This window comes from Rhinopithecus roxellana, chromosome 3 (genome assembly GCF_007565055.1).
Source record: "Rhinopithecus roxellana isolate Shanxi Qingling chromosome 3, ASM756505v1, whole genome shotgun sequence".
NCBI lineage: Eukaryota > Metazoa > Chordata > Mammalia > Primates > Cercopithecidae > Rhinopithecus > Rhinopithecus roxellana.
Window position 1 is genome coordinate 120,187,537 of NC_044551.1, and position 15,136 is coordinate 120,202,672.

Below are 15,136 nucleotides of genomic sequence, written 5' to 3' on the forward strand. Positions count from 1 at the left end.
TTTGCAAGAAATAAAGGACCACACATCTTATAAGATTTTCATATAAGAATTATATGAAAAGAATACATAATTCTGTCAATTATCATGGTAGTTAGGCCAAAAATATTTGCATATCTCAATGACCAAGATATGCACAAAAATTCAATCAACTGGAGTAGCCAACTGGATTGAGTTCTAATCTAATTTGAAACTAGTACTAGGAAATAATATGTCTTACACTGAAGGAATACAGGTCCACGATCTTGAACAGGGGGTAGGTTCAGTATGCTCCATTGAGGTAGTAGTCAAGGACCATGTTCTCTGATATTTAAAAACTTCAGAAAAGATATTGCATAGCCTTAAAAAAAAAAAAAGAAAGAAAATAATAAAAGGAAGTCCTGTCCCCTGCTGCAACGATATGGCTGGACCTCAAGGACATTATGGCTATGGTAAGTGAAATAAGCCAGTCACGAAAGGACAAATACTGTCTGATTCCACTTATACGAAGGATTTAAAGTAGTCAAAATCATAAAAACATAAAGTAGAAAGGTGATTGCCACAGGCTGGAGGTGGGTAGGGGTAGTTAGTGTTTAATGAGTCTAGAGTTTCTGTTTTGCAAGACAAAAATGTTCTAGAGATATGTTGCACAAAAACGTGACTATATTTAATACTGCTGAATGGTACACTTAAAAATAGTTAAAATGGTAAATGTAATGTCATGTGTTTTTACCATAATAAAAATAAATATCAAGAAATTAAATGAAGAGACTACCAAACTTATATTAAAAATTAAACCAAAAATTATGAGACAATGCTTAGAAAGCAATTATCTTTCAACCTTGTGAAGATTTCAGTTAAGCACAGAAGTGTGAGAGAGAATCCAAATCTATAGCGTCCATACTTTTAGTTTTATGAAGACATTTATAATATTTAAGAGCATGTGGTCCGTAGAATAAAAGGTCAGCTTTCTAATTTTATTCTTTAAATGTGTAATGGAATAATTGATTTTAAAATGTTATTTTAAAGTTGAATCTTACTAATACAATTTTTTTTTTTCTTTTGAGATGGACTGTCACTCTTGTCACCTTTCAAAGCACTGGAATTATAGGCGTGAGCCACTGCGTCCAGACTGTAGTTTAACATTTTAGAGTACATAAGATTTCACCTTATTTGTAAGTTGGGCTATTTAGATTTACAAAAATTATTTAAGTATATGGGAAGGTTTGTAGCCTGGTACGCTGAATTATTTAAAATGAAAATCAAATCTATTAAATGTACGAATTCCATTTTAAAAACTTGAAGGTGTTTAAGTTTATAAAACATTAGTCAAAGGCTTCTTAATGTGTTTGTTAAATTTGTTAGACTGATGGATGAAACATCTGTAAGCTGAATTTTGCTTAAGAAGCAACTATGTTTTTGGATTTATAACTATAGCAAACCAAATACTAATTATGAAAAACAAAGTAAACCTCTGAATAGGCTTTTTCATATTGCATATACGTGTATGCACATACGCACCCACCCACACATACAGAAGCACACACACTTCACCTTTAAACAAATACTAAACAGCAGTTAGCATATTTGGGGATCTGGCTTATTGTACGAAAAATTCATTGCTTTTGTAGTTTGAGATAAAAAACAAAAAAGTATTTTGATACAAAAATAATTCCACATTTAAATTTGATTGTATTTCCATTTTTAAATAGCTACATATATTACAAAACTAGAATCAGAAAAAGAAGGTAGGCTTTTTCATTTCAGGGACACTCTTCTGCTGAGAGAAAAGCAAAAGACAATACATTTTATATGACTAGAAAGGAAGATTTGATCCTATTAATTATCTCTAATCACAGTAGTCATAAGCACATGGATATAAGTAAATGGATCATGATGCACAGTTTAGCAAGTCAGTTTGATATTTGTGATAAAGAATTGCCATAAGAATTATTTTAAACTTCATGAAAATCATATGGCTTAATATTTACTCAACTTTAGAGCTACAGCAGAAGAATTCTTATCTTCTAATTGAAATCCAAACATCACAAATAATACTAAAATCAAGTCCAGAACCATCATTTTCAGTTAGTTAATACTGTACACGCAAGTCTTTTGCATTTTTCAAAACACTTTCATATATCTTATTAGATCCTAACAGCAACCCTACATGATTAATAGGCATTAGAATCCATCTTACAGATTAAGAAGTGAAGTTCACAGAAATCAAGGATGTTGTGGCCCAGGGACATTATACATGCAAGGTAGCTTTGGGATTTGAACCTAGGTTTAATTCATGTGTTTTCTCCATTCTAGGTTAACAATCTGAACTGAACTTTTTTTTTTTTCTTGGAGGCCAAAAGGGAGAGATAATAAATATAACAGTTTTCCTTGGAAAACTATACACTGGCCATGTGCACTACACTTAGGATGTCCATATTTGCATTTACAGTCAAATGATGGGTATATGTTGAAAGCAGAGAATAGTATCCAGTGATTTCTCAACCATAAACATTTAAACTAATCACACTTCCTGCTTCTCTATCTTCCTAACCTAACTATAGTTCCTATATATGCATTAGGATTAATGTATATAACAAAAAAGTGTTAGTTAACTGTAAGCTATCCCATAAAGAACCACAGAAATCTCTAGAACACATAAATATTTATTATAAAAACTGATACGTGTTAATGAAAATATATAGGAATGTGTTTGGATCAATATTTATTTAGGTACAAGAACTGAGATTTAAATCAATAGCAATTTAAAAGAGGTCAGTTATGTGACACTAAAAAACATACTATATATGTATATACAACACAAATACATCTATACAAGCACACACATATATATGCACACACACACACTATTTCATTCCTCTGGACATTTCTCCATTTCATTTCTCTGAGGATTCCTTATTAATGCAGATGGAACATCCCTAACGCAAAAACCCAAAAGCCAAAGTGCTCCAAAATCTGAAAATATTTTGAGTACTGACATGAAGTCACAAGTGGAAAATTTCCCTCCTGAGCTCCTGTCATAGTCAAAACACAGTCAAAATCTTGTTCCATACACAAAATTATTTAAAATGTTGTATAAAAATATGTTTAAGCTATATGTATAAGATGTATATAAAATATAAATTAATTTCATGTTCAGACTTGAGTTCCATCCCCAGAGTATCTCATTATGGATGTGAAAATATTCCTAAACCTGAAAAAACCCAAAATCTGAAACATTTCTGCTCCCAAGCATTTTGGATACTCAGCCTGTACTCAAAATTCGCCAAATTATTATGACCAAGAACCCAAAAGCAAATACAACAAAAACAAAGATAAATAGATGGGACTTAATTAAACTAAAAAGCTTCTGCACAGCAAAAGAAATAATCATCAGAGTAAACGGACCACCCACAGAGTGGGAGAAAATCTTCACAATCTATACATCTGACAAAGGACTCATATTCAGAATCTACAAAGAACTCAAACAAATCAGCAAGAAAAAAAAAAATCCCATCAAAAAGTGGGCTAAGGACATGAATAGACAATTCTCAAAAGAAGATATACAAATGACCAACAAGCATATGAAAAGTGTTCAACAGCACTAATGATCAGGGAAATGCAAACCAAAACCACAATGTGATACCACCTCACTCGTGCAAAAATGGCCATAATCAAAAACTTCAAAAATAATAGATGTCGGTGTGGATGCGCTGAAAGGGGAACGCTTCTACACTGTTGGTGGGAACATAGACTAGTACAACCACTAGGGAAAATGGTGTGGAGATTCCTTAAAAAACTAAAAGTGGATCTACCATTTGATTCAGTAATCTCACTCTTGGGTATCTACCAGAGGAAAAGAAGTCATTGTACAAAGAAGATACTTGCACATGCATGTTTATAGCAACACAATTCACAATTGCAAAAATATGGAACAAGCCCAAATGCCCATCAATCAACAAGTAAAGAAAATGTGACAGATAGATAAAGAATAGATAGATAGATAGATAGATACATACATACATACATACATATATACATACATATGTACATACACACATATATACCATGGAATGCTACTCACCCAAAGGAATTAAATAATGACATTTGCAGCAACCTGGATGGAATTGGGGACCATTATTCTAAGTGAAGTAACTCAGGTATGGAAAACCAAACATTGTATATTCTTTCTTATAAGTAGGAGCTAAGCCATGAAGATGCAAAGGCATACGAATGATACAATAGGCTTTGGGGACTTAAGGGAAAGCGTGGGAGGTGGGTAAAGGATAAAACACTAGACATTGGGTACAGTGTACATTGCTCAGGTGATGGGTGCACCAAAATCTCAGAATTCATCACTAAATAACTTATTCATATAACCAAACACTATGTGTTCCTTAAAAAACACTTGAAATAAAAGAAAAATCTCCAAATTAAAAATAATGAAACGCGTCTAAATTCTTAACACAGATTAGGCAAGAATATTAATCTTGAAGGATGAACAAATTTAGAGTTTAATTAAATTTATAAACAAAGTAAAACCACATCAAGGAATCACAGATTTCTTCCTGTCTTAGTAATATTTTAATTTAAAAATGTCCAATCCTTTCTTTTTTTCTAAACACATGCTAAGAAAAGGCTCCTAACCACACTGTTGCCCACACTCTCTACTGTGGTCTTTCCTGACTGATGACATGCATTGGTCTTTCGGACAGACAGCCTTGTTACTCAAAGTCTGCTCTGTGGACCAGTAGCTTCCACACAGCCTGAGGGTTCAGTAGAAATGCGTACCTTTGGGCTCCACTCTGGACCCATGGAATCAGAATCTGTATTTTAACAGCCTCTCCAAAAGTTTTGTGTGCTCATTCCAGTCAGAAGCAGACCCAGTCTCTTCATCATGCTCTATACACAAGAAAACTAGGGTCTTTTTTCTCCAAGAATCTCCACAGCTGACAGAATGAAGAGCCATTCAGTGACCACCTGCTGCTTCTATTACACATAAACATGAAATGAGAGCCTCATCCTGGGACAGTTTCCATGTGAATTTACATGAAGGACTAACTCCAGGACGCCACCCATGTATTCATGTGAAACTTAAAATCTTCAGGATCTTTCTGAGCTACTGTCCTTTTCCCTGGAACCTTGACAGTACGGAGAAGGCAGGAGCACCTGACTAGGCTGCCTTCCTATATTTCCCAAAAGTGAAGAAACTGCAGCAGTAACAACAATCTTGAATATCCACCAACGATGCCTGTAAGTTCAGCGATCAGTCCTCTGGTTGATGTAGACAGAATCACCGCATTTGTAAGATCTATTTACTTAATTTCTCTAAAGTTCTTTGTTTTCAAGAACCTTCTAAAAATCCAATTTCAAAAGAAAACAGATTTTTATTGATTTTAGTCACCTTAAAAAGAGAGATAGAATTGAACATAGAGAACAGAGAATTTTCTTGACTTTTTTTTTCAAGGCAAAATTATTTAACACATTTTTTTTTCAATCTTTGAAGTCATGTAATGAGATGCAGTTGAGAATTTCTTGACATGTGACATGGATAGGAGTTGGATAATCCTTGGTTCATAAGCTACTCTGCCAATTTCATTTCTTTTATTTAGGTAAAGTATCTTATTCTCTATTTATCATAAATATCTGCATCATCCTCCACCACCCACCACCAATTGATCAGACTAAAAAAATTATTTAATTTGTCAAAGCCTCATTTTCCTCATCTTTAACAGGGGTATGATTATATCTGCCTCATAATGTTTTAGAAATTTTATAAGATAATGTATGTGCCTGGTACATAGTAAGCACACAATAAAGTTAACTATGACTTTGTTGTTGTCTGAAATCCGTTAAAAAAGATACTTAGACTGCAAAAAACTCTTTGATGGCAGAAAGTATGTCTGGCTCATATATATTATATATATACACACATAATATATATATTATACACATATATATACATATATACATATATATATATATACACACATACACATAATCTTTAGAGTCTAGCCCACTGGTTTTTACATTGTAGGTCAATCAATGCATGTTTTATTCAATTGAATTGAATCCACTGTGTTGAGTCTGATTTTTCCTGTGAAAGAGGAAATGACTACTATAAAGGGACAATGACTTCCTTTATAGGGACAAGTAGAATAGAAACCTGCTTTCCTCCCAAAACAAGTTAAACTAAGCTGCATGGTCCTACCATCATCCTGGTGACATCTACAAGCTATCCTTACAGTTCTGAGACAGGGACTATTCCATGGACTCCTTCACAAGGTGAGCCTGGCTCCTGGAGGCCACTCAGCTCCCCTTCCTCAACCACAGCTGACTCTGAACTGGCAGCCCACTCTCCAGCAAAGTCTCTAGAGCCTAGAGAAGATGACTTTTTTTTTTTTTAAGAGACGGGGTCTCCGTATGTTGCCCATGCTGGTCTCGAATGCCTGGGCTCAACGGATCCTCCCACCTTAGCTTCCCAAAGTGCTGGGATTACAGGCATGAGCCACCATGCCTGGCCCTGAGAAGATGACTCTTTAGCATACATATCCCTGACAATTTTCTAATGAAGAGCTACTTTTAGTATTTGTGAAGTGTTCTGATCTCTGAAAGTGGGAGGGGTGGATGAGGGGAAGATGAGAACCAAAAGGACATGTCACTAACACATGATAGTGAAGACAGCTGGCCAGGTCCCCACAGGAAACCTCAGAAAGCTGTGGAAAGAGGGTGGGGCAGCTGACAGTGCCACGTCAAGCCTCCAGAATGACCATCTACAGTGGGATCTATCATGGAGGAGAGGGTGAGGCAGGATGAAACAGAGGTGAGGAGGGAGGGGAAGACAAGACTTGCTCTCCTGAAGGTGCTACTTGAGAAGATAAAAGAAACTTGTTTCAAATACAGGTATTTGCATTAAATCATCCTTGTTTGCCTTCTAGGTAAAGTACCAAGAATTAACTTAAAATTATGACTGATTCCTGTGTTTATTTTGGTAACTGGAAACAGTTAAAAAAGGTGACCGTGTTACTTGCCTGGCAGCAAAACTTGGTAGAAAAAGAGACTATGAAAACACAACCAAGAATCTTGTATTCTTTGTTCCTTTATCCACAAGGTTGCCTCACTTGTGCCAGCTGTGAAGAGTACAGAAAAGTCACTGGGAGGCACCCCCAAGAACAAGAAAGCGTAACAATTGTTAGGCGGGGTGAAGCAATGAAATCAAGACATCAGAGTGGAGAGATACAAAATATTTTAGAGACCAGAGACCAACAGCTCCCAGGCCAGTGAGACTAGACTGTAAACTGATTAAATATATTCGCATATCTAAAGGAAAAAATGCTGCAGTCTCAGGGGCAGTTGGTCAACAAGAGGCCTAGAAAAGAGGAGAATTTTTGAGGCAAATGCTAGAGGTGTCCGTTCAAGCAGTTTGGGGAATGCTTTGCAAGCTATCTAGCAGGAAAGAAAACTTACTTTTACCCATGTGATTTCGGGCGTGATAGTGCTAGTGGAATCGCCTAACTTTCTAAGAAGGACTGCACTACTGAGTTAAGAAACAGAGGTGTTGAATTATGTGGCTGATGCCAGGAAACACTGAAGCTGTCTCTCTAACTGAGCTTGCTTGGATCTACACTCACCCACCAGCTTGCCAGTAAAGTCTAGCATCCCACATGCCAGGTCTTCAAGGAGAGAAGGGATGACCAGAAGACAGGCACAAGGACCTTTCCAAGTTCTGTATGACTTAGGAAAATAGCATCCTTGCTTCATATACAAATTCTATGACCTGGGTTAATAGAAATGTGTGCTGGGAGACAGAATTACTCTCTCGGTATGTCGATGGTTGTGCTTGTAAGATTGAACCCAGGAAAAGGCATCAAGAAAATGTCACCGAAGGCCTCTGGGCAGTGGCCTTCCCAATACCCACCACTGTGTGCACTCCACGCTGCTTTCTTTTGAAAATTTCCTATCAGCCTGGGCCACTGAGATCTGCTCATGATTATTCTCTAAGATGTTTGATTATAAACACATAATTTTTCTTATTCAGCATCATTATTAATCAAAGACATGCAACTTAAGAAAAAATTAGTGAAAGGAAAATTGGCCCAGGATATAAGCAAAAATGCATTCTCCTTTACTGCTTGTGGGTGTTTCAATTAGAAGCACACCAAAAGTTTTAAAATATGTACACTTCTAATCCAGCAATTCTACTGCTAGGAATTTATCTTTACTTAATGAAGGATATGAACAATTATTTAACCACAATGATGTCCTTTAGAGTAGTTTACTATAGGTAAAACTTGGAAATTGTGTGAATATTCAACAGCTGAGATTGATTGAACAAATATTTATGATACAATAATATACTGACATTTGCAATATGTTACAGAAGTATAATTACTGACCAGGAAAGATAATCACAATGTATTTTTATTTTCTTCTTTTTTTCTTAGTTACATATTCTCATTTTTCTTTCTATGAACATGTATTATTATTTTTTTCACCTTTTTTTTATTATTATACTTTAAGTTCTAGGGTACATGTGCATAACGTGCAGGTTTGTTACAAATGTATACTTGTGCCATGTTGGTGTGCTGCACCCATCAACTCGTCAACACCCATCAATTCGTCATTTATATCAGGTATAACTACCAATGCAATCCCTCCCCCCTACCCCCTCCCCATGATAGGCCCTGATGTGTGATGTTCCCCTTCCCGAGTCGAAGTGATGTCATTGTTCTGTTCCCACCTATGAGTGAGAACATGCGGTGTTTGGTTTTCTCTTCTTGTGATAGTTTGCTAAGAATGATGGTTTCCAGCGGCATCCATGTCCCTACAAAGGACGCAAACTCATCCTTTTTTATGGCTGCATAATATTCCATGATGTATATGTGCCACATTTTCTTAATCCAGTCTGTCACAGATGGACATTTGGGTTGATTCCAAGTCTTTGCTATTGTGAATAGTGCCGCAATAAACATACGTGTGCATGTGTCTTTATAGCAGCATGATTTATAATCCTTTGGGTATATACCCAGTAGTGGGATGGCTGGGTCATATGATACATCTAGTTCTAGATCCTTGAGGAATCGCCATACTGTTTTCCATTATGGTTGAACTAGTTTACAATCCCACCAACAGTGTAAAAGTGTTCCTATTTCTCCACATCCTCTCCAGCACCTGTTGTTTCCTGACTTTTTAATGATTGCCATTCTAACTGGTGTGAGATGGTATCTCATTGTGGTTTTGATTTGCATCTCTCTGATGGCGAGTGATGATGAGCATTTTTTCATGTGTCTGTTGGCTGTATGAATGTCTTCTTTTGAGAAATGTCTGTCATATCCTTTGCCCACTTTTTGATGGGGTTGTTTGTTTTTTTCTTGTAAATTTGTTTGAGTTCTTTGTAGATTCTGGATATTAGCTCTTTGTCAGATGAGTAGATTGCAAAAATTTTCTCCCATTCTGTAGGTTGCCTGTTCACTCTGATGGTAGTTTCTTTTGCTGTGCAGAAGCTCTTTAGTTTAATTAGATCCCATTTGTCAATTTTGGCTTTTGCTGCCGTTGCTTTTGGTGTTTTAGACATGAAGTCCTTGCCCATGACTATGTCCTGAATGGTACTACCAAGGTTTTCTTCTAGGGTTTTTATGGTATTAGGTCTAACATTTAAGTCTCTAATCCATCTTGAATTAATTTTCGTATAAGGAGTAAGGAAAGGATCCAGTTTCAGCTTTCTACTTATGACTAGCCAATTTTCCCAGCACCATTTATTAAATAGGGAATCCTTTCCCCATTTCTTGTTTCTCTCAGGTTTGTCAAAGATCAGATGGCTGTAGATGTGTGGTATTATTTCTGAGGACTCTGTTCTGTTCCATTGGTCTATAGCTCTGTTTTGGTACCAGTACCATGCTGTTTTGGTTACTGTAGCCTTGTAGTATAGTTTGAAGTCAGGTAGCGTGATGCCTCCAGCTTTGTTCTTTTGACTTAGGATTGTCTTGGCAATGCGGGCTCTTTTTTGGTTCCATATGAACTTTAAAGCCTTTTTTCCAATTCTGTGAAGAAACTCATTGGTAGCTTGATGGGGATGGCATTGAATCTGTAAATAACCTTGGGCAGTATGGCCACTTTCACGATATTGATTCTTCCTATCCATGAGCATGGTATGTTCTTCCATTTGTTAGTGTCCTCTTTGATTTCACTGAGCAGTGGTTTGTAGTTCTCCTTGAAGAGGTCCTTTACATCCCTTGTAAGTTGGATTCCTAGGTATTTTATTCTCTTTGAAGCAATTGTGAATGGAAGTTCATTCATGATTTGGCTCTCTGTTTGTCTGTTACTGGTGTATAAGAATGCTTGTGATTTTTGCACATTAATTTTGTATTGTGAGACTTTGCTGAAGTTGCTTATCAGCTTAAGGAGATTTTGGGCTGAGACGATGGGGTTTTCTAAATATACAATCATGTCATCTGCAAACAGGGACAATTTGACTTCTTCTTTTCCTAACTGGATACCCTTGATTTCTTTCTCTTGCCTGATTGCCCTAGCCAGAACTTCCAAGACTATGTTGAATAGGAGTGGTGAGAGAGGGCATCCCTGTCTTGTGCCAGTTTTCAAAGGGAATTTTTCCAGTTTTTGCCCATTCAGTATGATATCGGCTGTGGGTTTGTCATAAATAGCTCCTATTATTTTGAGGTACGTTCCATCAATACCAAATTTATTGAGCGTTTTTAGCATGAAGGGCTGTTGAATTTTGTCAAAAGCCTTTTCTGCATCTATTGAGATAATCATGTGGTTCTTGTCTTCGGTTCTGTTTATATGCTGGATTACGTTTATTGATTTGCGAATGTTGAACCAGCCTTGCATCCCAGGGATGAAGCCCACTTGATCATGGTGGATAAGCTTTTTGATGTGCTGCTGAATCCGGTTTGCCAGTATTTTATTGAGGATGTTTGCATCGATGTTCATCAGGGATATTGGTTTAAAATTTTCTTTTTTTGTTGTGTCTCTGTCAGGCTTTGGTATCAGGATGATGTTGGCCTCATAAAATGAGTTAGAGAGGATTCCCTCTTTTTCAATTGATTGGAATAGTTTCAGAAGGAATGGTACCAGCTCCTCCTTGTATCTCTGGTAGAATTCAGCTGTGAATCCATCTGGTCCTGGACTTTTTTAGTTGGTAGGCTATTAATTAATGCCTCAATTTCAGAGCCTGCTATTGGTCTATTCAGGGATTCAACTTCTTCCTGGTTTAGTCTTGGAAGAGTGTAAGTGTCCAGGAAATTATCCATTTCTTCTAGATTTTCTAGTTGATTTGTGTAGAGGTGTTTATAGTATTCTCTGATGGTAGTTTGTATTTCTGTGGGGTCTGTGGTGATATCCCCTTTATCATTTTTTATTGTGTCTATTTGATTCTTCTCTCTTTTCTTCTTTATTAGTCTTGCTAGCGGTCTGTCAATTTTGTTGATCTTTTCAAAAAACCAACTCCTGGATTCATTGATTTTTTGGAGGGTTTTTTGTGTCTCTATCTCCTTCAGTTCTGCTCTGATCTTAGTTATTTCTTGCCTTCTGCTAGCTTTTGAATGTGTTTGCTCTTGCTTCTCCAGTTCTTTTAATTGTGATGTTAGAGTGTCAATTTTAGATCTTTCCAGCTTTCTCTTGTGGGCATTTAGTGCTATAAATTTCCCTCTACACACTGCCTTAAATGTGTCCCAGAGATTCTGGTATGTTGTATCTTTGTTCTCATTGGTTTCAAAGAACATCTTTATTTCTGCCTTCATTTCGTTATGCACCCAGTAGTCATTCAGGAGCAGGTTGTTCAGTTTCCATGTAGTTGAGCGGTTTTGATTGAGTTTTTTAATCCTGAGTTCTAGTTTGATTGCACTGTGGTCTGAGAGAGAGTTTGTTATAATTTCTGTTCTTTTACATTTGCTAAGGAGTGCTTTACTTCCAATTATGTGGTCAATTTTGGAATAAGTGCTATGTGGTGCTGAGAAGAATGTACATTCTGTTGATTTGGGGTGGAGAGTTCTATAGATGTCTATTAGGTCCACTTGGTGCAGAGATGAGTTCAATTCCTGGATATCCTTGTTAACTTTCTGTCTCGTTGATCTGTGTAATGTTGAGAGTGGAGTGTTGAAGTCTCCCATTATTATTGTATGGGAGTCTAAGTCTCTTTGTAAGTCTCTAAGGACTTGCTGTATGAATTTGGGTGCTCCTGTATTGGGTGCATATATATTTAGGATAGTTAGCTCTTCCTGTTGAATTGATCCCTTTACCATTATGTAATGGCCTTCTTTGTCTCTTTGGATCTTTGATGGTTTAAAGTCTGTTTTATCAGAGACTAGGATTGCAACCCCTGCTTTTTTTTGTTCTCCATTTGCTTGGTAGATCTTCCTCCATCCCTTTATTTTGAGCCTATGTATGTCTCTGCATGTGAGATGGGTCTCCTGAATACAGCAGACTGATGGGTCTTGACTCTTTATCCAGTTTGCCAGTCTGTGTCTTTTAATTGGAGCATTTAGTCCATTTACATTTAAGGTTAATATTGTTATGTGTGAACTTGATCCTGCCATTATGATATTAACTGGTTATTTTGCTCGTTAGTTGATGCAGTTTCTTCCTAGCCTCTACGTTCTTTACATTTTGGCATGTTTTTGCAATGGCTGGTACCGGTTGTTCCTTTCCATGTTTAGGGCTTCCTTCAGGGTCTCTTGTAAGGCAGGCCTGGTGGTGACAAAATCTCTAAGCATTTGCTTATCTGTAAAGGATTTTATTTCTCCTTCACTTATGAAACTTAGTTTGGCTGGATATGAAATTCTGGGTTTAAAATTCTTTTCTTTAAGAACATTGAATATTGGCCCCCACTCTCTTCTGGCTTGTAGAGTTTCTGCCGAGAGGTCTGCTGTTAGTCTGATGGGCTTCCCTTTGTGGGTAACCCGACCTTTCTCTCTGGCTGCCCTTAAGATTTTTTCCTTCATTTCAACTTTGGTGAATCTGGCAATTATATGTCTTGGAGTTGCTCTTCTCGAGGAGTATCTTTGTGGTGTTCTCTGTATTTCCTGAATTTGAATGTTGGCCTGCCCTACTAGGCTGGGGAAGTTCTCCTGGATGATATCCTGAAGAGTGTTTTCCAACTTGGTTCCATTTTCCCCCTCACTTTCAGGCACCCCAATCAGACGTAGATTTGGTCTTTTTACATAATCCCATACTTCTTGCAGGCTTTGTTCATTTCTTTTTCTTCTTTTTTCTTTTGGTTTCTCTTCTCGCTTCATTTCATTCATTTGATCCTCAATCGCTGATACTCTGTCTTCCAGTTGATCAAGTCGGTTACTGAAGCTTGTGCATTTGTCACGTATTTCTCATGTCATGGTTTTCATCTCTGTCATTTCATTTATGACCTTCTCTGCATTAATTATTCTAGCTATCAATTCTTCCACTCTTTTTTCAAGATTTTTAGTTTCTTGGCGCTGGGTACGTAATTCCTCCTTTAGCTCTGAGAAGTTTGATGGACTGAAGCCTTCTGCTCTCATTTCGTCAAAGCCATTCTCTGACCAGCTTTGATCCATTGCTGGTGATGAGCTGCGCTCCTTTGCAGGGGGAGATGCACTCTTATTTCTTGAATTTCCAGCTTTTCTGCCCTGCTTCTTCCCCATCTTCGTGGTTTTATCTGCCTCTGGTCTTTGATGATGGTGATGTACTGATGGGGTTTTGGTATAGGTGTTCTTCCTGTTTGATAGTTTTCCTTCTAATAGTCAGGACCCTCAGCTGTAGGTCTGTTGGGGATTGCTTGAGGTCCACTCCAGACCCTGTTTGCCTGGGTATCAGCAGCAGAGGTTGCAGAAGATAGAATATTGCTGAACAGCGAGTGTACCTGTCTGATTCTTACTTTGGAAGCTTCCTCTCAGGGGTGTACTCCACCCTGTGAGGTGTGGGGTGTCAGACTGCCCCTAGTGGGGGATGTCTCCCAGTTAGGCTACTCAGGGGTCAGGGACCCACTTGAGCAGGCAGTCTGTCTGTTCTCAGATCTCATCCTCTGTGTTGGGAGATCCACTGCTCTCTTCAAAGCTGTCAGACAGAGTCGTTCGCATCTGCACAGGCCTCTGCTGCTTCCCCTTTTGTTGTTTAGCTGTGCCCTGTCCCCAGAGGTGGAGTCTACAGAGATAGGCAGGTTTCCTTGATCTGCTGTGAGCTCCACCCAGTTCGAGCTTCCCAGCAGCTTTGTTTACCTACTTAAGCCTCAGCAATGGCGGGCGCCCCTCCCCCAGCCTTGCTGCTGCCGTTTTGGTTAGATCGCAGACTGCTGTGCTAGCAATGAGGGAGGCTCCGTGGCCGTGGGACCCTCCCGGCCAGGTGTGGGTATAATCTCCTGGTGTGCCCGTTTGCTTAAAGCGCAGTATTGGGTTAGGAATTACCCAATTTTCCAGGTGTTGTGTGTCTCAGTTCCCCTGGCTAGGAAAAGGGATTCCCTTCCCCCTTGCGCTTCCCAGGTGAGGCAATGCCTCGCCCTGCTTCAGCTCTCGCTGGTCAGGCTGCAGCAGCTGACCAGCACCAATTGTCCGGCACTCCCCAGTGAGATGACCCCAGTACCTCAGTTGAAAATGCAGAAATCACCGGTCTTCTGTGTCTCTCGTGCTGGGAGTTGGAGACTGGAGCTGTTCCTATTCGGCCATCTTGCTCCGCCCCCCCGAACATGTATTATTAAATATAGCCCCGACTCTGAATCCAAGCTAAAGAGCTGCCCCTGTCTGCATACAGAATAGAATCCAGGGGTTGGAAGGAAGGTGAGACATGTACTATCCTAAGCACTATCTCTGAGACAGCAAAGGAAACTCAAAGAGGTATAAATGGTTTATCTGAGGCCACCCAGCCAAGTGATGGTAGAACCAGTGATATCACTAGGCTCTCCAGATTCTTAAGCTGAGATCTATCCAGTCATTCCTGTTGCCTCCAAATTACAGCAGAACCTTGTCTCTATGCTACTCAATGTCAGCATCTCAACTCAGAAGGCAGAGTTGTCCCTCTAGCCGTGTGTTGAGCCAGAATACTCGAATAAAATAGTCTTTAATGATCTCTCTTCTAAGTGACCTATACACAATAGTAGGAAATCTCAATTGCAAACTGCATCTCACATGCATCTCATATTCTAGGATTCTCTGAAGTGTGTCATAAGATACCAAAC

The 15,136-nt window shown here is 38.3% G+C and overlaps 1 protein-coding gene across 3 annotated transcripts in view; it reads right to left on the minus strand.

The window, feature by feature from the left end:
* Positions 1-15,136, minus strand: part of MEGF10 (multiple EGF like domains 10) — a 397,687-nt gene that overhangs the window by 112,515 nt on the left and 270,036 nt on the right. The gene's annotated exons all lie outside the window — the stretch shown is intronic.